The sequence below is a fragment of the Lampris incognitus genome, chromosome 6, assembly GCF_029633865.1.
Source record: "Lampris incognitus isolate fLamInc1 chromosome 6, fLamInc1.hap2, whole genome shotgun sequence".
Taxonomy (NCBI): Eukaryota; Metazoa; Chordata; class Actinopteri; order Lampriformes; family Lampridae; genus Lampris; species Lampris incognitus.
This window is the reverse complement of record NC_079216.1, coordinates 8,885,944-8,906,711: the sequence shown is the minus strand read 5'-3', so window position 1 is coordinate 8,906,711 and position 20,768 is coordinate 8,885,944. Positions and strand designations below refer to the sequence as shown.

The 20,768-nt window shown below is 52.1% G+C and overlaps 1 protein-coding gene across 1 annotated transcript in view; it reads left to right on the top strand.

Moving 5' to 3' along the window:
* The first annotated feature begins 592 nt into the window (after positions 1-592).
* LOC130113934 (neuronal cell adhesion molecule-like) overlaps positions 593-20,768 on the top strand; it is a 113,436-nt gene continuing 93,260 nt past the window's right edge. The window contains exon 1 of the mRNA XM_056281643.1: positions 593-732. The gene's annotated coding sequence lies outside the window, so the exon portion shown is untranslated. The remainder of the gene's footprint in view (positions 733-20,768) is intronic.

The following is a 20,768-nucleotide window of genomic DNA, read 5'->3' as shown; positions in this document are numbered from 1 at the left end:
ACTGAGAAGGACGCAGTGCAGACTTGAGGAAAACACGGCCAGCATCAGCCATGTTGGGCCAAATCCTGACAAGCTTCGCTTTGCTATGACTACTCACGCAGAAATACGTTTTATACATCACGTAATTTCACCTGATTTCATGACTTCTTCGCCAGCTGCCTTATCCCCCCCCCCCTCTAAAATCGCCCTAATCAGTGCCAGAGTAATCAATTCTTTTTAAACTGAGCTTTGGGAGTTAAAAAGCTGCATGCATGGGGTGCAATTATGAAACTCCTTTTTCCTTCTTTAATATCAACATATAACACTGCAAGAGGAGATTGCCAACGCGTATTGCAACGTTGCACATCGTTAATTAATGTTAATTTGCAGGAACAATAGTTTCTGCTGGAGCGGCTCGGCGCTTTGCGGTCACCGTGCGTGCGTCGGCGGCGGCGGCGGCACCGGAGCGCGCCGCGGGCGTGCGCGCCGGTGCCCCTGCGCGTCCTCGCCGTGCGTGCGTCAGCGAGGTGGTGGGAGAGAGAGGAGGGACAGTGTCAGCGAGGTGGTGGCAGAGGAGGAGGACCAGTGTCAGAGAGAGAGAGAGAGAGAGAGAGCGGCAAGCGGAGGAGACTCGGAGCACAACGGGACTGCGTATAGGCACGCAGACGCAGGGGGAGAGACGAACCCTACCGCACCGGAAACCCACAGGACCGCCCTGAGAAACCCGCGGCACCGACACCGCGCGTCAGAAAGGTGAGCTGGATGACGGCGATTACGCAGACTACATGTCGCCCCCTGCTAAGGAGTTTGTGTCTGGGGCAGAAACAGTCTCGCTGAGTTGTTGATCGTGCAGGATGCTGTAACGCTGGCTGAGGTATAGAGACGCTCGCTTCCCCCCACCCCCACCCCCCGCCCCCCCGCGCAGCTTTTACATAGGGATGCACTTAAAGACACAGCGTGGAGGGTCCTCCGAGGCTGTCTGCAAAGGAAACGGTTGGCGACTTTTTAAAAGCCATTCCTGCGTGCGTGCGCGCGCGCGCGCGCGGTGGTGATTTCTGGTCTTTGGATCTGGGTTTTCTATAGATGAGCCTTGGCGTCCGTAGCCAATCTGCTGCCGTCGCGCCGGTGTGCAGCAGCTGTCAGATCACTGCCGGGCTCACGTTGGGGGGCTGCTCTAAAGATGCTGAGTGGAACACTTCCTACTTATCCTGAATTTATTTTGGGGGGAGGGGGGGGGGGCTTTTGACAGGCTGTCCATTCTTACGTTGTCGTTGTCTTTGCTATTCTTTGCAAACCTGTGTTCGATAGATGGATGGATGAATAGATAGATAGATGGATGGATGGACAGACTGAGAGAAGGGCTGATTAAATGTACTGTCTCTGTCTTTATGTGTGGTTGCATGTTGATGTAATTGTTTTCTCTGCATGCGAAATCCTTCACACTCTAAGCTGATTTGTGCCCGAACTGTTTGACCTGGACACGTCTGCTGTTTGTCGTTATCACACCAAATGTGATTATCGCCGCCGCCATCATCATAATCGTCCTCGGGAGGTTTTTTCCCCGATTTGCGTCTCGTGTCATTCTGTAATCAGACGGTAATACTCTGGCCAAAGAACTGCCTCACTGGAAAAACACCCCCCACACCCACACCCCCACCCCCCTTGTCTTTCCCTGCTCTGGACTTCATTGGACTGGCAGGGGGGGGGCACTCACCAACCCAGCCCCCCCCCACCACCACCACCACCACCACCAGGCACTCTCGCTCACACACACATGCCTGAGCAGCACACTTTCTCCGCCCGCTCTGTGCAGCCCAATTAACACAATGCTAATGTCTCCGGCTGTATTGTCTGCAGCTCTGCTTCTTACCGGCCCCTGAAAGAGGTGACACACTTTCCGGTCATATCTGTTCAGTCTAAGCAGGCTATTGTTAATCTATCACAGACAACAACAATATCTGGCGGGTGTCTGTTCCGTATGCCGTCTATGCATTAATTCAGAAACGGGCGGCAAAAACTAGTGACACCATTTCATGTCTGCGGGTTCCCGCTGCTGCTCGCGCGCCTTTTGGCGGCCAGTTCTGGTCACGGGCTGACCGCAGAGATATATCGGTCGCATGGAAACCCGATGACGGGTGGCCTGCTAGGATCCACGGGGGCCGCAAAAGCCAACCGGTGGGGCGCAAGTCAACCCGGAAATTTGGAGCTCGTTTGACCAACGCGAAGGCTAAGGGGATGGGGGAAAAGTGACCTACATTGTGCTGCCGTCTCTGCTTCCACCGTCGTCACAAACGGCAGCGGCCCGGGAGATTTGCATAACTCAGGGATTTGCCCTGACACACGTTGGCTCGCTTGTTTTCTTTTTGTTTTTTTTTTTGTGTGAGAGCGGCAGTCGGTTTTCACCGCTGACCTAAAACTGCTCCCTGTGCCTCTCCTCCTCTGGGGGCTATGGGAAAGGCCTGGGTGGCGGCAAGGAAAATGCCACTTATTTCACCCCGTGGGCTGGAGAAAGCACGCAGACTATGCTGCGAGAGATTTCACCGGTGCTCCGTCTGTAAGCATCCGCCCGGCGGCGTTGTGAACTCCCCCGGGGCCTGGCGGACGACGGGACAATGCATCTCATACATGGAGAGGCTTGCCCTGCGCCAGTCATAGTGACGTCACCCCTTCGCCGAGCATCGATTTGAACTTCTTGGAAGTGTGATTTGTCGCTGAGAGAGACCCAAGGCGCCGCATCTCCGTGGCGGTGGGTAACGTCTCACTTCCTCCGGCGTGGTTTCTGCGTTGTGGAAAGCGGCGGAGGACGCGTATGATTTAGTAGCGCGCCACCGTGGGTCACCGCGGTTGAACCGCGTCCTAGAAACACGTGTACCGACTCTGAATAGACGGGACTGGACGGTGACTGTGAACAGAGGCCTTTGTGTTGGGGCTAAATCTCTCGGGGTTAATGGAGCCCCCCCCCCCCAGCCCCATCCATTAGTGTCACTGCAGTCGGGGTGTTTAGTTCCACTGGGCCTGTCACAGCACGGTGACAATGCCGGGGTCCGCCGTCACAAGCCTGTCCACCTGATTTCAGAAATGAGAGTCTCATTAGTCCACGTAGGGATGCTGCGTTCCCCTGCTTTGCGGCTGCTTTAGCGCTGGGGTTCAGTATTAATTTGGACAAATGCATGCTGGGAAACCTGCCCACATGTATGCAGAAGTGCACCTACACACGACTGCATGCATGTGCAGGTGCAGGTGCAGGTGCATGCACACACATTGTTACTTAACACAGAAGCATGTACAAACACACACACACACCAGCCTGTGTTTCACTTCCTCTCCCTTCTGTTCTCTCCGTCTTTCCTTTTCCCTTTATCTCCCTCCCTCTTGGAGAGTAAGGCCTTGATGGCTATAAGCTGGTGGGTCCAATTAGAGTTTCACACTCGGTTAGGCAGCGGTACTAATGGGAATTGACGCATTTCTGCGAGTCCAGCCCCACACAGCTGCAACTGTGCGTGTTTACATCCTGGACCGGCATTAAATCATCATGAGCCGATGGAGACTGACACCTCGGGAAAAGGACCAATATTCGGGTAGCCTGTGCATTGCCCGCATCTGTACCCTAGCTGAATGCTTGAGCGGTTACAGACGACGAGATTCGGCTGTTTCGCGAGGAATTGTTGCTCTACGACGAGTGCGTTTGATTGATTTACCTCAGGTCGCCCAAGACGGTGTCGGAATAGCATGACACCCCCAAGCTGTATTCATTATCATTTCCACCTCAGACACTCGGCTTCTAGGGAACGACGACAGCCCGGGCTGTTTCAGTGTTCTGAATGGTGTTGCTCAGCTCTCTTCCAGAAGGTAGATAGCAGGGTTTCTAGGACAGATGGTGGAGTCAGGAACAGTCGGTGACAAGTCTTTGGATTACCCACTGTGACTGAATCATTGCCGCTATCAGACCATTACCAACTAAAAGCCATCAGGCTCAGTCAATAGAAAGTTACCCAGGGAACGGTATTATCACTCATGTCGGTTTATTAACCCCCCCCCCCCCCGCCGCAAGAACAAAGCTACAGCGATGGCTCGTTTCTCTTCAAACCAACTGCCTGGGACGGACGGCAATAGACCCCCTTTTGAAGTGGGAGGTTCGAGATAATGGAGCACAATGTTGTGGGTTTTAAGTTGCCTCTATCTGCCATACACACCCCTTCCGCCCCCCGCCCCCCCCCCAGTAGAGCACCCTGAAAGGTTAACTGCCATTAGATTCTCATGAACCACTTGATCTCCGTCGCAGTCAAGTCTGAGGTCTTGATAAAGCAAATGAAGACATGATGTCCGAGATGAGATGCGATGCGATGAGATGAGATCAGATGAGAAGAGTTGGGATGAGATAGGATGAGATGAGATCAGATGAGAAGAGTTGGGATGAGATAGGATGGGATGAGATGAGATAGGATGAGATGAGATGGCACTTACATTGTTCCCTTTGACTAGAGAAGATCCTTTGGGAAGGTTTTGAGGTTTGGGGGGGGTTTGCATGTGGGATAGTGGGTAGGAGAGGGGGGTGGTGGATCATGTACCTCCATGGATGCTGGGAAGGGAGGGGGGGTAGTGGAACAAAAGAGGGTCTGTTTCTTGGTCCCTACTGGCTGGGCTGTTGTTCTCACCCCTTTCTTGTGGCGTAGGGGGGCTGCTGCGGGGTCATGCCTGAAGAGATCCACAAAAGATGGCTGGGCACTGGAGCCCCTGTTTGAACACACATTAGTTCCTGCTGAAGAGAGGCTGGAGAGGCAGCCGGTGCTACCGCCAGCTAACAAGAAGGCTCAGGTCCGCTGAAGTCCTGGCCAGCTTTGAATTGGTAGATGGAGCCGTCGAGGTGTCCCGTGGAAGCCCGTATTAGGACCCTCTGCTACACTTCATGCCCACTTAAAGCACAGAGGGAGCAGGCAACTCGAGCTGAGGCACAGCTCTAGCGGTGGGGTGTACGCTAGCTTAAAAACCAGAGGGATGCTGGGAAGAGCATGCACTTCAATGCTCCTTAGCCTGTTCTCATGCCTCCTCTCCTTTCCCCCCCCATTTGCATACAGCTTTAGAGGAGCTCAAACCTCCCGTATATCTGATCCCCCTCCCCACCACCACCACCTCCTCCCCCTTATGGTGGCCCATTTGGGTGTCCAATAGCTTGGTGGCACCATGGCTCTTGCACCATCTATCACTAAAGCGAGAGCCCTGCCAAGAGAAAGCGAGCTAAATCTCCCATCATCCTCGGCACTCCCATGCTCCGAGGCTCCCTCTCATTTAATGCTACAGTATCTCTGAGTGGTAACTGGTAGAAGTGGGGTCTTCTGGGGTAAGTGGAGTGGGGGCGTTTACTGTCTTAGTTTCTTCCCCCCCCCCCAAGCCCCTGATGCAACAGTGCCTGAATCAACAGGAAAGGGAGGGGGGACACTTAGCTGTCAGCTTATGAATAGAAGTGACTTGGAAATGTAAAGTGGCTTTGCTATGGTTCAGGAGGTCCGGTGACCCCCAAAAGTCGTATTTAAGCCACGGTTTGTAAGGCCCAACCCTGTGCTCCACCCTCCACCCACTGCCCACACCACAGCCCAAGGTTAGGGACCGTGTTTGGGGGCTAAGCAGCCACCACTGAAGGGCTCTTAATCCAAATGGGATGACAGCTTGGCTCTGGATGCTGTTACTGGGGCACTGAGACCAATGGGCTTTTCTTCCCCTCTTTTTTTTTTCATCCCTTAAAATCCCCCAAACACAGCCACGGGAATCCTGGGGAAAAAAAAACTCCCCCGAGGGAGACAAAGAAAGGGGATAGTAAACAAATCCAAGTGTGATTCCAAGATTCCTCCGTTCAAATCGATGTAGGTTTCCTTTCACATATCATTAACCCAAAATCAGAATCCAGCCTGTGGCAGTGGGGTTTTTTTCCCCTCTCTCATCATTCCTCCATTGTCCAAGTACCACGTGTTGTGCAAAAGCATAATCTATACCCAGATAATCTTCTCCCGGGCTTCAAAATGATTAGGGAAGATTGAGGTCAAAAAAACCATTAGAGTCCTAAAATTGGTGCGCTAAAAACATCCCCCCCGTTTCCCTTTCCTTCCCCCTACATCAATCGGCTGATTGGTGGCAAAGATCACATGGTGCGAGATGTTCACGTGGGCCAATAGCTTCCAGAATATGAACAATGAGCGTTAGACATGTTCCCCAGCAGGCTAATTCACCCTGTCAGCTATAGCGAGTTCTTCTCTTCCAGGCCGGTTGTGTTGCTTGCTCTTGGGGCCTCGTTGACAAAGGGAAGAAAGACGGAGGAGAAGGAATGTTTCTTTTCCTTATCCTCTCTGTAGTCCTATAAAAGTTTTAACTCCCCCCCCCCCTCTTTTCAATCTTACAGGAAAGTTGATATTAATCTGTATTCATACCGTACTGAGTAGGTTCGTTTCGATTTAAGCAGCTCGTGGCCCCAACTGATTTGTATTTGAAATGAGACCCAGAAATGGACCATGGGAAGGTTTAGCTGTTCGTCTCTTCCTTTCTAATTTGCCCGCTGCTTAAAAACACAAACTCGTTTGAGGAGCATTGTGACGCTTGTTTCACCGGGCACAAAGCTCGCCACTTAGCATGAGGAGAACGTGGACCGTGAATTAGATTTATTAATCAAAAACCCAAGGACAACAGCCGGGCTGGGCTCAGACCCGGTGCCAGAGCAATTTAGGATCAAACACAAGCAGTGGAATAGCAATCAGTGTAATCTCTTCCATGTCTGTCCTTCCCTGAACGTCTCAGCCAGTGTTCTTTGGTGGCTGAAAGAGCTTCATTGTCACTGAGATAATTCCCTGCTCTTGGCCGGGCGGCCCTGGCTGTGAGGAAGGGAGGATGGACCGATGGCAACTTCATTTACCAGGGGCTCCTCAGAAGCTGGCCGGCCTGATAACCCAATCAGATGGCATGAGTGGCGGAGAGCTGTCTGGGCCGCCACAGGCCTATCTACTGTTCTGTTTTCTTCTCCATCTTTCTAGACGGGGGTCTTTGTTTCCGTGTGCCCCGCTTCATAACCCCTGGTGCTGTGCCGTTGTTTGGAGTTGAGACGGGAGTTTTCCGTCCCAGAAACGACTCTGGGTTAGTAAAGTTTTCTCTAGTGATCAAAGTCAGCGATGGCGTGAATGTTGGCAAATTTATGCCCCGTCCCCTTGAGCGGCGATGGTCTGCGAGTAACACAACCGGCGCTAATAACGTCTCACGTTTTTGCACGCTAGCTAGTGCAGAGACCCTGCAGAAATGTCAAGTGAGGAGGTAGTCAGGTTGAAAAACAATGCAACACATGTGACAATGCTGCTCACCCGTTCAGCAGTAACGTGACCAGCCCAGCATCACTTTTTTGGGGGGGGGGGATTTCCCCCCTTTTCCTCCTCAATTGTACCCGTCCAATTACCCCACTCTTCTGAGCCATCCCGGTCTCTGCTCCACCCCCTCTGCCGATCCGGGGAGGGCTGCAGACTACCACATGCCTCCTCTGATACATGTGGAGTCGCCAGCCGCTTCTTTTCACCTGACAGTGAAGAGTATCGCCAGGGGGACGTAGCGCGTGGGAGGATCACGCTGTTCCCCCCAGTTCCCCCTCCCCCCTGAACAGGTGCCCCCTACTGACCAGAGCAGACACTAGTGCAGCGACCAGGACACACACCCACATCTGGCTTCCCACCCGCAGACACGGCTAATTGTGTCTGTAGGGATGTCCGACCAAGCCGGAGGTAACACGGGGAATCGAACCGGCGACCCCCGTGTTGCCCACAGCATCGCTTTTTTATACCTTTGTAGTTGCAGCATTTAGCATGTGTACTGATGCCGGGTGAGAAGGCTTCTTGTGTTTTGTGGAGCTGTGTTGCCAACATGACTCCTCCATGTTGGAAAACTGAAACGCACGTAGTTTTGCAGGGCGACGTTGGATTTCCAAAACGTCCCCTACTGGCTTGTTTCGCCGAAATAAAGCTTTCCGGCTGGAGTGCAGGAAATGCCGGCCCCTGGCAGAGCTGCTGCTCCCCATGGCGTCGTGCTGTGGCCGGGTGTTTAACGGCCCACTACTTTGTTGGGTATGACTTAGCCGGAACGACTTACCGACTGGTAGTGATTTCAATGCTTGGACATTAGTCCGGCTCACCGAGCCCCATGTTCGGAGAGCCGGCCACTTGATGTAGCACGACTAACGTCCACGCTAGTGGCTATCAGCATCATTAACCTGCCTCGTCTCGCGCAGACCCCCCGAGCGCCTCGTGCGTCACATATCGACGTTTTCTCAGCAGTGTCAGCACAGGACGCCGTGGGATGAGAACGGGCTCGTAAGTCTACCCCTTTAAGGGAGTCTGATGTGGAACCTCATACTCCCTTCTTCAAGGTTGGCTGGTTTGGAGGCCTCTCCCCGGGCCCACGGCACATTGACACATAACCGCCTCTTGCTATGAAGACAGCCATGGCAGACGTGTTACTCAAAGCCAGTCGCAGCGAGACCGAGATCCCGCCTGCGCGCATCCCGCGAGGGGGAAAACGGGACAGGGTTTCCTCTGATGTGTCGTTGAGGGAGCGTCCGTACATCCGCAGGTTTTGAAGTCACGGCTCCATTGTGGTTGGCATTTTAGAGGTATTTGGGAGCAGTCGGCGCCCAGTCGAAGGGCACTTTTAGGACGCCCATGCGTACCGCTCCGAAACATGCCGGCCGTGGAAGAATAGACGGGATTGGCAATACACCTTGAGGCCCCCTGGTTGCCCCAGCCGTGCTCCTCCCTGTTTGGCTGTAGTTACCTCCTGGGTTACTGAAGACATAAGTATATATCGCACGTGATGGTGTTCTCTCACAGCGCGCGATGGTTAAATTGTTGTTATTCGTTGAAACGGACCAGTTGCGCGATTGAACGGCGGTGACCGAGAGTAACGGGAGATTTAGTAGCGTTTCGTTTCTGATGCATTGGTTTGAGGGCACGAGGCGCCGTCACACATACGGAATTATAAAACACGGCTCCCAGTTTACTGCCAAGTGGTTCAGATAAAGGAGCAATCACCGCCCTGAGAGCAGCTTATGCACTAATCTCCACCTCCTCCCCTCTCTCTCTCTCTCTCTCTCTCTCTCTCTCTCTCTCTCTCTCTCTCTCTCTCTCTCTTGTTCTATTTCTTTTTGATCCTACCTCTGCCTCCTTCTCTTTCGATCGTTGCTTTTCCTTCTCTCCTCCTTTCCCTCCCTTTTTTCTCCCCAGTTGTATCAGGCCAATTAACCCACTCCTCCGTGCCGTCCCGATCCGGGGAGGGCTGCAGACTACCACATGCCTCCTCCCATACATGTGGAGTCACCAGCCGCTTCTTTTCACCTGACAGTGAGGAGTTTCACCAGGGGGACGTAGCACGTGGGAGGATCATGCTATTCCCCCCCCCCCCCAGTTCCCCCTCCCTCCTGAACAGGCGCCCCGACTGACCAGAGGAGGCTGCTAGTGCAGCGACCGGGACACATACCCACATCCGGCTTCCCACCCGCAGGCCAATTGTGTCTGTAGGGCCGCCCGACCAAGCCGGAGGTAACATGGGGATTCAAACCGGCGATCCCCGGGTTGGCAGGCAACGGAATAGACCGTCACGCCACCTGTTTTGTCTTTCTTAGTTCCTCTCTCTCTCTCTTTCTGTTTCCGCTGTAAAAAGAAAACGGTGCCCCCCCCCCATTTCTGTACTTCTTTCTGTCCCTCTACATCTCTCCCTCAATCTCTCTCTCGCTCCCTCTCTCTCTCTCTCTCTCTCTCTCCCGTAACAGCTTGAAAAAAGAGAAAGAAAGTGTCGTTGTCTTTTTTATCCACAGGGAACCTCGTCACTTAAAGGACGTCCAAAAGCCTACAGGAGGAACACGCATTACTCATCTTCCTCCTGTCTCATCTGCACCACGAAGGTTGAATCCAGATTACATCTCTGCATCTGCTAATACTCACTCCATATACCCCCCGGCTGCTGTTCTGGAGATCTGACAGCTCCCCCCCCCGCCACCCCCCCGAGGGGGGGCAGAGGAAGTGTCTGTCCCCCGGGTCGGTGAAAGGGATGCGCCCCACACCCTTCTGCGAGCAGAGACCGGCTGTATTGCCCGTCTGTGTTACTGCTCATCAGCTGTATCGGAGAGACGGACCTCTCTGGTTACCCCACCCCACCCCCCGCCCCCCATGGTCAGCGGTTGCACAAACACACGGGGCAGTTTCCTCCCGTTAACTGCCACGCACCACGTTATGCTGCTGCTACAGCTTACGATGATTGGACGACCTTGTGTGTACCGTACCGTATGAGCCGCCTTTCCAGGGCTGAGGCCTCGGGCAAGGTAGTAATTGAAGGGGTGCGTAGTGATGGTTCCCCCTGTTCCCCAGCACGGATCCGAGAGTAGGTGCTGTTCGGCGGACTAGTACCGGATCAGAAGACAAGAACTGGGAGAACTGCATGGCGGCCGGGGCTGATTGGATTCTCCTCGCTCCTCAATGACAGAAATCCAATTAAGTGTTTGGCGCCCCGAGTCCACATCCCCGGGATTACCAGTACCCCCCCCCCCCACACTTAAAACCAAACCCTGGGAGAGGGCGATAACTAGACTCCCGTAATCCGAGACTAGGCCTGACTAAAGGCAACAGGATGACGTCCGTGGCACCTCCCACGCACGCCGGTGACAGGGGTGAGCGATGGTCTGACGGGATCAGCTGGGTGTCGGTCCACATCGTACTGGCAGCAGCAGCCAAACATGTCAGATGGCAGTGCAGCTCAGCTCGGACTTTTGTCACGGATTTAGCAAAGTGAAGTCTCTGTTGATGTCCGGTTTAACAACGCGGCGGGGAATAACGCGCAGAGGGGTGCTGGGAATATTTTGTCATGATAATCATATATATGATATGGCGCAGTGGTTAGCGCGGTCGCCTCACAGCAAGAAGGTCCTGGGTTCGAGCCCCGGGGTAGGCCAACCTTGGGGAGTCGTCCCGGGTCGTCCTCTGTGTGGAGTTTGCATGTTCTCCCCATGTCTGCGTGGGTTTCCTCCGGGGGCTCCGGTTTCCTCCCACCGTGGTGTCTCCCCGCCTGCCGCCCAATGACCACTGGGATAGGCTGCAGCGACCCTGAGAGCAGGATGAGCAGTTTGGCTAATGGATGGATGGATATACTATAATATCACAAAATCTGCATACATATGCAAAAAAGACCATGTTTAATTGCCAACCGAGGTTCATCACATTGAGCTGGTATGAACTGAACATTGAACTTGTAACGTAAAGTATAACTCAAACCAAAACTAGTTGTCAAACGATACTCCCTCAGATAGTTCAGATCTCACCTTGTGAGAGATGTAGGCGATGGGGTCTGATTAATTTCTGCAACAAAATGTTGTATATGTTGTCTCGTGCATAGCCTGCAACACTTGCCTCCATGCTGGCTTGTTGTGATCGTGACAATAAAAAGACCCTATCACAATATGACGATGTCTGAACCCCCCCCCCTCCCCCCGGTGCATTTCAGTTATTGACAGCCCTAGCACAGAGCTAGACCCAAGATTCAGGGTCCTTTATTGTTACGTCTCATTACACAAGTACGAGAGCGGGAGATTCTTGTGTTTCGGCTCCTCAACACTGCAGCAACAATAGCAATGAAATAACAACAAAGCAGAACAAAAAAGCAGTAGTAATGATAAATGATCCGCTGAAGACCACGGGTCAGTACCATCAGCCCGGCACCAGGCTTAGTGTCTTTCATGTTCTTTGTTCAGAAGCCTGGTTGCTTGGTGGAAGAGGCGGTTCTGGAGCCTTCTGGTCCGGGCTTTGAGGCTGCGGTACCGCTCGTCTGACGGTAGCGGCTGGAACAGGCCACAGCCGAGGGGGGCTGGGGTCTTTGATAATCCTACAGGCTTTGCTGACACAACGTCCATTATATATATGTCCTGGGTGGAGGGGAACTCACGGCCACCCGGGTTTTGGAAATAATGATGGCGGAAGTGAACTCAAAAAGGGTTTGCCGTCTACCTCGTGGCCCCTCCGGACAGTCTGAGGTTAGCTTAAAGTGGGTCCGTGTGGTTCAGAGAGACCAACACGAAGTCAGGAGTAACTGCTTTTACTAATGCTCTCAGGAAACGACACCCCATCCTCCTTCTTAAATGTACCCCGAGAGACTAAATAAAGGTAGACCCCCTTGGCTTTCTTCTTCCTTTCGTTAAAAAAGACCTAACGATGTGGTTCAGCTAAACCCCACAAACTTAATAACACGCTTTCTCTCTCACTTTGTCACACCAGAGTACTGAAAGTACGAGTTTACTAGGGTCATCACCTCCAGACAGCCCGGTTCAGAAGAGAATAACACACAACAGGAGGCCGCCGCGGATCAGGTTAGGGTCTCACGTTTGTCTAAAGGAGGTGGGGATGAGGAGACGGCAGCGTTGGAGGAGATGAGGGGTCAGGATGGGGTGAGAGAGAGGGAAGAGCCGGTGACCAGGACATGCTCCCCCCTCTCACCAGGATGCACCATGCGGCCCGTCTGAAATATGGCCGCTTCCCTTTGATGCCCGAGACAATGCACCTGTTGGGGGGCCTCGGGGTAGTCGCCCTCCTCCCATGCCTCCTCTGTTCCGTCCTTTCCCATGTCTCGGTGGCCTCCCTGGTCTGTGCCCCGGTGAAGGAGGCATTCTGATATTCCAGTATCATCTCATGTCTGACGTTAAACGAGACAATAGTCTCTCCTCCGTCTCACAACGACGACAGCAAAATTTGGACAAGCACGTCCGTCCCTCTTTCCTCGAGGGATGTATTGTCTGCGAGTCACTGGCCCCCCGTCTCCTATCAAACCCTGCCAAGAACGAGTCCTAAAAAAACGCTCTTTTGGCCTCGTGGTGTCGACACAAGAGACGCCACGGAGTTTGTTTATTTCGCCTGTGCTCTTTATCTGGGCTGCGGTTCAGTCCAAAGGGGACTTTGGATGGGATTTTTTTTTTTTTTTGGTCCAAGAGGAAGCAGAGCTTTGGCACCAGTGGCAGCACTGTGTCCTTGGCAGCCCCGCTGAATTAATTCCTTCCAAGTGGTTGGATGAGAGAATGAAAAGGCAGAGTCTGAATGAAGCCCAGCGCTCATATAATGTGCCACTATGATGGAGGTCCATTTTTACTCCTAATATCTAATGAACCTCGTTTTTTTTGGGGGGGGGGTTTACTCCCCTACCTCACATTGTGCGGCGTAATGGAAGACGTGGACGTAGAAAGACGAGTCCCCGGGGACACCTCATCAGTTTGGCTGACGCGCCGCCCCTGTATCCTCGTCAGACATGGTAAAACGCGCTCGAAGTGGTTCTTCTACATAACACTGGACAACCCCACCCCCCACCACCACCACCACCACCCACCCCCTCACGGGGCCGGGCCTCGGTGAAATTTAAACTGGAGCAGCCCCAACATTTCTGTTTTCTAGTGCTAAAATTAGCAGCCGCGGAGGCACGCGCTTGATATGGTAATATAGGGAAGAAAAACACCCCAGCACCGGGTTGTCAGTTTTCCCATTTGGTATGGATCTGTGTCTGAAACGGGTCTCCGTAGTTCGAGGCTGGCCCAGATGATCTCGACGTTTGCAGTCTGAAAGAGGTACACGTATGGAGAAACCCTACACCGTCTTTATTCCTTCATTACATTTGCTGTTCTTTCTCTCTTTCTTTATTTTTATTTTCCCCTCTTTTATTCCCCAGTTGTCCATTTTACTTGGCCAACTGCCCCACTCTTCCCTAGCCGTCCCGGTCGCTGCTCCACCCCCTCCGATCCGGGGAGGGCTGCATGCCTCCTCCCATACATGTGGAGTCTCCAGCCGCTTCTTTTCACCTGACAGTGAGGAGTTTCACCAGGGGAACGTAGCACATGGGAGGATCATGCTATTCCCACCCAGTTCCCCCTCCCCCCCTGAGCAGGCGCCCCGACTGACCAGAGGAGGCGCTAGTGCAGCGACCGGGACACATCGGCTTCCCACCCGCAGACACGGCCAATTGTGTCCATAGGGACGCTCGACCAAGCCGGAGGTAACACGGGGAATCGAACCGGCGATCCTCGTGTTGGTAGGCAACAGAATATATCAGTAGCTACGTGTGGTGGTAAAGTCAATGCTGTTCAAGTAGTCGCACCGTGTTTGGGATCTGCTTACAATTAAAAGTAGATCACTATAATTAAAAGTAGATCACTATAATTAAAAGTAGATCACTATAATCAGCCTAACCTCTGTGACCGTCTGTAGGCCAGCAAGCAGCACCGCGGGCTCCGTCGAAGAACCTTGTCACCACACTCCCCATTTCCTCCGGGGTGTCAAAAGTAAATGTGGTAAAAGAGGAGGCGATAAAGATTTCACCGAACGGTCCTCCCCAGTACTACGGTATAATGGCGGATGATAGATATGCTGCGTTGTCAGCGGGGCTTTGGGTTATTATTGAGCTCATCTCTGACAAGTTCAGACCCACCGTCTCGCTACCAAGACGCTCTCATCCGTGCAGGACTGCAGGCGCGTGGCTCTAAATGTTTAATGGAGAGCTCTCTCCCTCCCCGTCTCGTTCAGCATCGGGTCTCATTCCCACCTGGCTGAGCTCCAGTGCACACCGCAGCACTCAGACTCACCCTGATACCTACTCGGGAGACTGGACGTGGAGACTTGTTGGAGACTTGCGGGTGGAACTGTGTCATGTGGTATTCACATTACTTTCGCACAGTACGGCGAACTCTGACTCCTGTGCAGAGTTTCTGTTGTTTGTTATGTTACTTTGCTCTCTGCACTGAAACATGTTATTAAAGTTAAACAACCAGGAACCAGCCCCCACCCCCCTCACACATGATCTCTATGCATATGTGGTAGGGGTAACACTCTATTAGCAACCATAACCCCAGCAAACATGCCCGTGCGGGCCCACTGTGGGTAGGTGTGGGTTTACTGTGGGGCAATGTGGGCAGGGGCAAACCTGCACTAATCCCACATGGGCCCCATGTGGTCAGCCCATGCAGGGCCCGCAGTAGTTTTGCCCTTTGAGGCCCCTATGTGGGCTTATTGTGGGCTAGCCCAACTGTGCTCTTGCCCACAGTAAGCCCATATGGGCCCCATGTGGGTCAGCCCATGTGGGGCCCACAGCAGTTTTGCCCTTTCAGGCCCCCATGAGGGTTTTCTGTGGGCAACCCACTGTGGTCTTGCCCACAATAAGCCGACATGGGCCCCCTGTGGGTCAGCCCATGCAGGGCCCACAGCAGTTTTGCCCTTTGAGGCACCTATGTGGGTTTACTGTGGGCAAGCCCAACTGTGGTCTTGCCCACAGTAAGCCCACATGGGCCCTCTGTGGGTTAGCCCATGCGGGGCCCGCAGCAGTTTTGACCTTTGAAGTCAACCCCCTGTTGACAGTACAGTTAAAACGTTTAAGATTACACCTGCTTTAGGGTAAGCGGTACTCAAACGTTTTATTTACCGCCCATGCCCAATGCTGCATATAGTCAGACCTCTGCAAAAATGACAGTAAAATGTAAACAAGTTGTCCAAGGTATAACCGGTCCATCCCATACTTAACTAAAACTGCCCATCCAACAAGACACGTACCGTCTCAACTTTTTGGTTTGTCGCAGCTGTTTCATATTATAGTTAAGAGAAAGAACACTAGATTTTTTGTTAATCTTTTGTCCCTTAAATGTTCCCATAGAGCAGCACATGCTGTTTTTTTAACCAACTTAATTACAGATTAACTATTACTCATAACTTTACAATTTTAATAATTTTGAACCATCAGAAATTTAGCGAACATACACACACAGCAGCTTATTGCAGTCTCGTATAGTCTGCAATACATCTGACATGTTGTGCATGTGTGCAGTAATAAACTTGACACACTCCATCACTCTAGCAGGACACAAGTAAATATAGCCTATAGCCCTGGCTCAGTTTGGGCTTGGTCACGAGGTGGTGCCAATCCTCATTACTTTAAATACTCCAAGAAGTTTGCATTTGGGTAGTTTAATTTGAATTTTGCCCCGCCTGAGTCCACGGAACAATCAAAGGGTCAGTTTACCTAAATAAAAAAACACGGTCACATTGTGGCGATACACAATTGAGGGCAGACGTTCAGAGCGCTGACGTAGGCACTGCTTAGAGTTTCCGGGGTGGAGCCTTGTTAGCAGCAGCCTAGCGGTTAGCTGGTTGCCACGAGAGATTGTGCTGTATCGGTGTCTCCTCATTCCTGCACTCCCACAACATACAGATCATTTTGGCTTTACTTGCCCAGGTTTCGAGACATCTCTGCTCGAGATTCGCCTCTACCCCAACAGGTGAATGGAATTTCATCTGTGATACTCACAGCAATGAACATCTGTTAATCCATCCATAACCCATCTGTACATATTAGTTCCAATGAAACCTGTACATAGTGAGGCCTGTGGATCCTGTGGCAAAAAGCGGCCGGGCCACAGCATCCGAGGTGGAAGCTGCCATCAAAATGTGGCTCAGAAATGCCAGGGATAGAGACGGAGGAAGGAGCAGAAGGAGCAAAAAAATAAATAGATTTAATGTTTGGGTTTTATTTTAGATTTAATGTTCTTATTGTGTTCAAATGTGGTTCTATGTTTGTTGTTCTGTTTTATAAAAGCATTTAATTCGGTGTATAGTTTTGTTTTTCAATTGACCTTTCGCAAAGCACCGCCCCAGAACGGTGCTTGTCCAATCCTACCTTAGCAACGGTCCGTCAAGCTTTCAAAAACACAGCAACATGCTGAAACGGTGTGCCTATGGGATCTGCAGATTGGATACTAGATATCTGAAAAGTTTGGAGGGGGTGTCATTTTCTTTCCCTTCCCAAAACCCAGAACGCAAGAGGCGCAATGTGTGCAATAGATTTGGCAGTATAGCAGACCCCATGGCCAGCTTAATCCATCCAGAATCAACAAAACTACCTGTCTGCTCCAAGCTAAGCTAGCTACTAGCTATTATTGATAGCTAATACAGCTAACGTATTATTACTGCTACTTTTACCCACACAAGGCGCTGATTTCTTCCTTCATGTTTTGGTGTTTTCCGGCTACTTCCTGGATAGTTCTGAAATGCTTGACAGGCATAGCAACAGTAACTAAGGGGGGGGGGACTTTGCGAAAGGTCAATTCCAATTGCTCCCAATTTTCAATAAATTCTTTCTTCGTATAATTCATATTTTCTTCTTTTTTTTTTTGTTTGAGCTGAAAGTCACTAGCATACCAGGTACATATGGGGCACTATGGGCCCGTGTGGGACCACTGCTCCCAGCCCAAAGTGTGGGCATACTATGAGCATGCTGTGGGCCCACAATGGGTCCCACTGAGGGCCCACTCTGCTTAGTGTGGGGCAGCCCACACTGCCCACTGGGGCCCCACAAGGGGCCTTTAGTGTGGTGCCCACACGTGCCCCGCATTTCATGCCGGTAACGGGGCCCACAGTGGGCTGCCGACAGTAGGCCCTCTGTTCCTGCCCGCGGTGGCCCCACATGGGCCCCAAAGAGGCATGTTTGCTGGGACACCGAGAGGTCACCTGTGTGTCTCTGAAATGCTGCCAAAACTGTGTCCTCCAATGATGTCCCTGCCAGACAAGACGTGATTGTCAAAACTTACTTCCTGGTTTCCCAAAAGGCTGCATTGATTGAGAAAATGCAAATAACAGTGCCGCAATATACAGCTGTATGTAGTTGCTGTTATCAGCATTTTTAAAAAATGCATCCTATCAGCACACCGGGCAGTATGTACATTTTCAAATTCACAGATTTCTTGTCAGTGACGTCAATGGCAGACACAATTTTGGTGCCGTCTCAGAGACACGCAGAAGACTACTCCGTATGCAGGGGCGTCCTAGTAGCATGGCGGTCTATTCTGTTGCCCTACCAACACGGGGATCGCCGTGTTACCTCCGGCTTGGTCGGGCATCCCTACAGACACAATTGGCCGAGTCTGCGGGGTGGGAAGCTGGATGTGGGTATGTGTCCTGGTCGCTGCACTAGCGCCTCCTCTGGTCGGTCAAGGCGGGGGAGGTGTCATGGAAGCCGGAAGGGGAACTGGGGGGGGGGGGGGATAGCATGATCCTCCCATGCGCTACATCCCCCTGGCGAAACCCCTCACTGTCAGGTGAAAAGAAGCGGCTGGTGACTCCACATGTATGGGAGGAGGCACGTGGTAGTCTGCAGCACTCCCCGGATCGGCAGAGCTCGGGACGGCTCGGAAGAGTGGGGTGCAATTGGGAAGAAAAGGGGGGGGGTGGGAGATTATAAAAAAAAGACTACTCATGGCTGCTACAGCAGTGTTATCCCTACAAATTTAGAGCGATAATGTTGAAAACGGGGATTGTTTCCCTTTAAACCATTCCCTTACCTGCCCGATATCCCCAGACACACAGACGCTGTTCATTTGATTCTCATTTCTCTAGGATTTCTGAGACACTCTTAGTCTCCCTGCTCACAGAATGATGTGTCGTGTCATTTGTCTTGGTAGTGCATCACACCCAATCAAAACCCTCATTAGTGCAAGCAAAACCTGACTTGAATGTTGTGCTGTTTACCCCTTGGGTTTTACAACGCTATATATCCCCTCGTTTTGGCTGAAGTCCTCAAAGCCGGCCCCTCCTGAAACTTCTCCTTGATGCCGCTAACTGTATTTGGCATGGCCTTCCTCCTCTTCCCACTGCAGCCCCTTGGCCTGGGCAGCACAGGGGACGTCTGACTACCACCCACGGGCCGGTGTCACAGTCAAAGCCCCGGCTCTCCAGAGAAGCCCTGGCCGTCCCTCAATGGCTCTTTCACCGCCCCCTCCGGGACAATGCATTTCTTCCATGCCATAAAGCAGATGCTGTATTATGGAGGCACAATACCGGGCCCATCTGAAACTGTTTACCATCTGAAAGGCACACCGGGATGGGGATGCCCACCACTGTGTGGGCCCATTTTGACTCGCCGCTCTATAGCGCGTATGGGAGGGAAGAAAAGGAGCGGGCAGTTCTAACTTGCTATTGTGACCACTTCATAGTGAGAGGAAGTGAAGCAATGTGAAGTGCTGATTCGCGCTTTCCTTTCCAAGCCTACACTCTCCCCCCCCCCCTTTCACAGAATGCAGATTGCTGTGATGGGATAAATAGGCAGCCAACCTCCACATTTCATTTAGTATTTACCCTCTCAGAAAAACAGCACTGGAAATATGAACCCTCATTATGACAAGTCTGCAAACAGTTGTAATGACCGAGTTAGTCACGTTGAGTCAAATTTATCCGTAAAGCCCCACCGTTAAAGTTCTAGAGGGCTTTACAATCATAGCACATCCTCCAATTCATGTAAATATAGAGTAAATGACAATATACAACCCCCCCCCCATCCTTACACAGTCCATTTGGATAAAGAAAAGTGCACTTGGCAACGAATATGATTGTGTAACAGAGCTGCACGGTGTGAGGGGCAGATGTAGTAATCGATAACATTGCTGAATATTGCAGTAAAACGATGTGGCTCGAGATGAGGAACCCGCTATACAGGTGTACGCAGCTTGGCACGTTTAGCATGGCTTGCACAGTACTTGTATTTGAAAGACGTTGAGTCTCCTGAAGCGGAAATATTGCCCGACAACTGAAGCGTTATTCTTTTTTGGCCTCGCCTGGCACTGACTGTTTTTTTTTTGGTGTCGTCGTGCGGAGTGCGGGGAGGTGTGTCGAAGGTGTCTGGCGGGGGAGAGATGGCGTCGGATCGGCTGGAGGAGCCTGGTCTGCCGCGTCCGGTGGGCCCAGGGACCACGGCCCTGCCCGGAGCTGCAGCCGAAGAGGAAACACCGAGGGCGGTCGGACAGGACGCGGAAGCGGGGCAGGCTAAGCTAACTGCTAGCCCATGAAGACCGGCAGTTCCGACGGCCATCCTGGCGTTCGATCTCTCGAACAGTGGCTTTTTTTGTTTTTGTTGTCATTTGGATATATATGTGTTCTTGTAGTTTGGATGTGTGTTTTTGTCTTTGTGTTGCACTGCTGTGGGCTGGGGGAAGCGACGTTTCGTGTCCCTTATTCCTGATTGCTGAACTCTCCTCTTTCGACCATGCGACCTCATTCACCTACGAATACATTCCAACCAATCGGACGACCCCTAACCACCAGAGCTCCCGCTGATCGTCCGATTATATTCACAAGTGCATGGAATGGGGCTATGAGTCACATAAAACAGTGTTTTGTGTGTGTATATTGTGTAACTTCATATCGCCATGACGACATGCACCCCCGCCAGCGTGCAGCATTATTGTTGAACATCGTCCGCTATAGCTCAACGCCTGACAGGTGCTCCCCGGCTCTACGACGCCCACTGTCTGAGACGGCCTCGCTCTCGGGCCATCAAATACAGAACAAAGAAGTGTTTAAAGAACTCGACTACAGAGACTTGACTCGCGCAGCAACAACAACACAAACCCCCCCCCCCCAAAAAAAACCCTCCAGTTAAAAGATTAGCCTCCTTTGTGTGATCCTACCTGTGCTCCGTTGTGTAACTGGTTGTTGTTTCTGCTTGTGGAGTCAAGAGGCTCCCCCTTGTTCTAAGTTGCCCCGAGGGCTCACTGTGAGACAGAGATCCATCAACCCCCACCCCCCACCACCACCCCCACCCCCCAAATCTCCTGAAACGGCTCGGAAGCGGCAATGCATCTAGACGGCCTTCATGGCAAGTCCATCAGAAGGGCTCTCACGGCGAACTGAGCACTTGGACAGAGAGGTGCCTTGAAAGGAATGGCGACGACGCCTGCAGACAGACAAGTCGGTCGGGGGCAGAGTGTCACT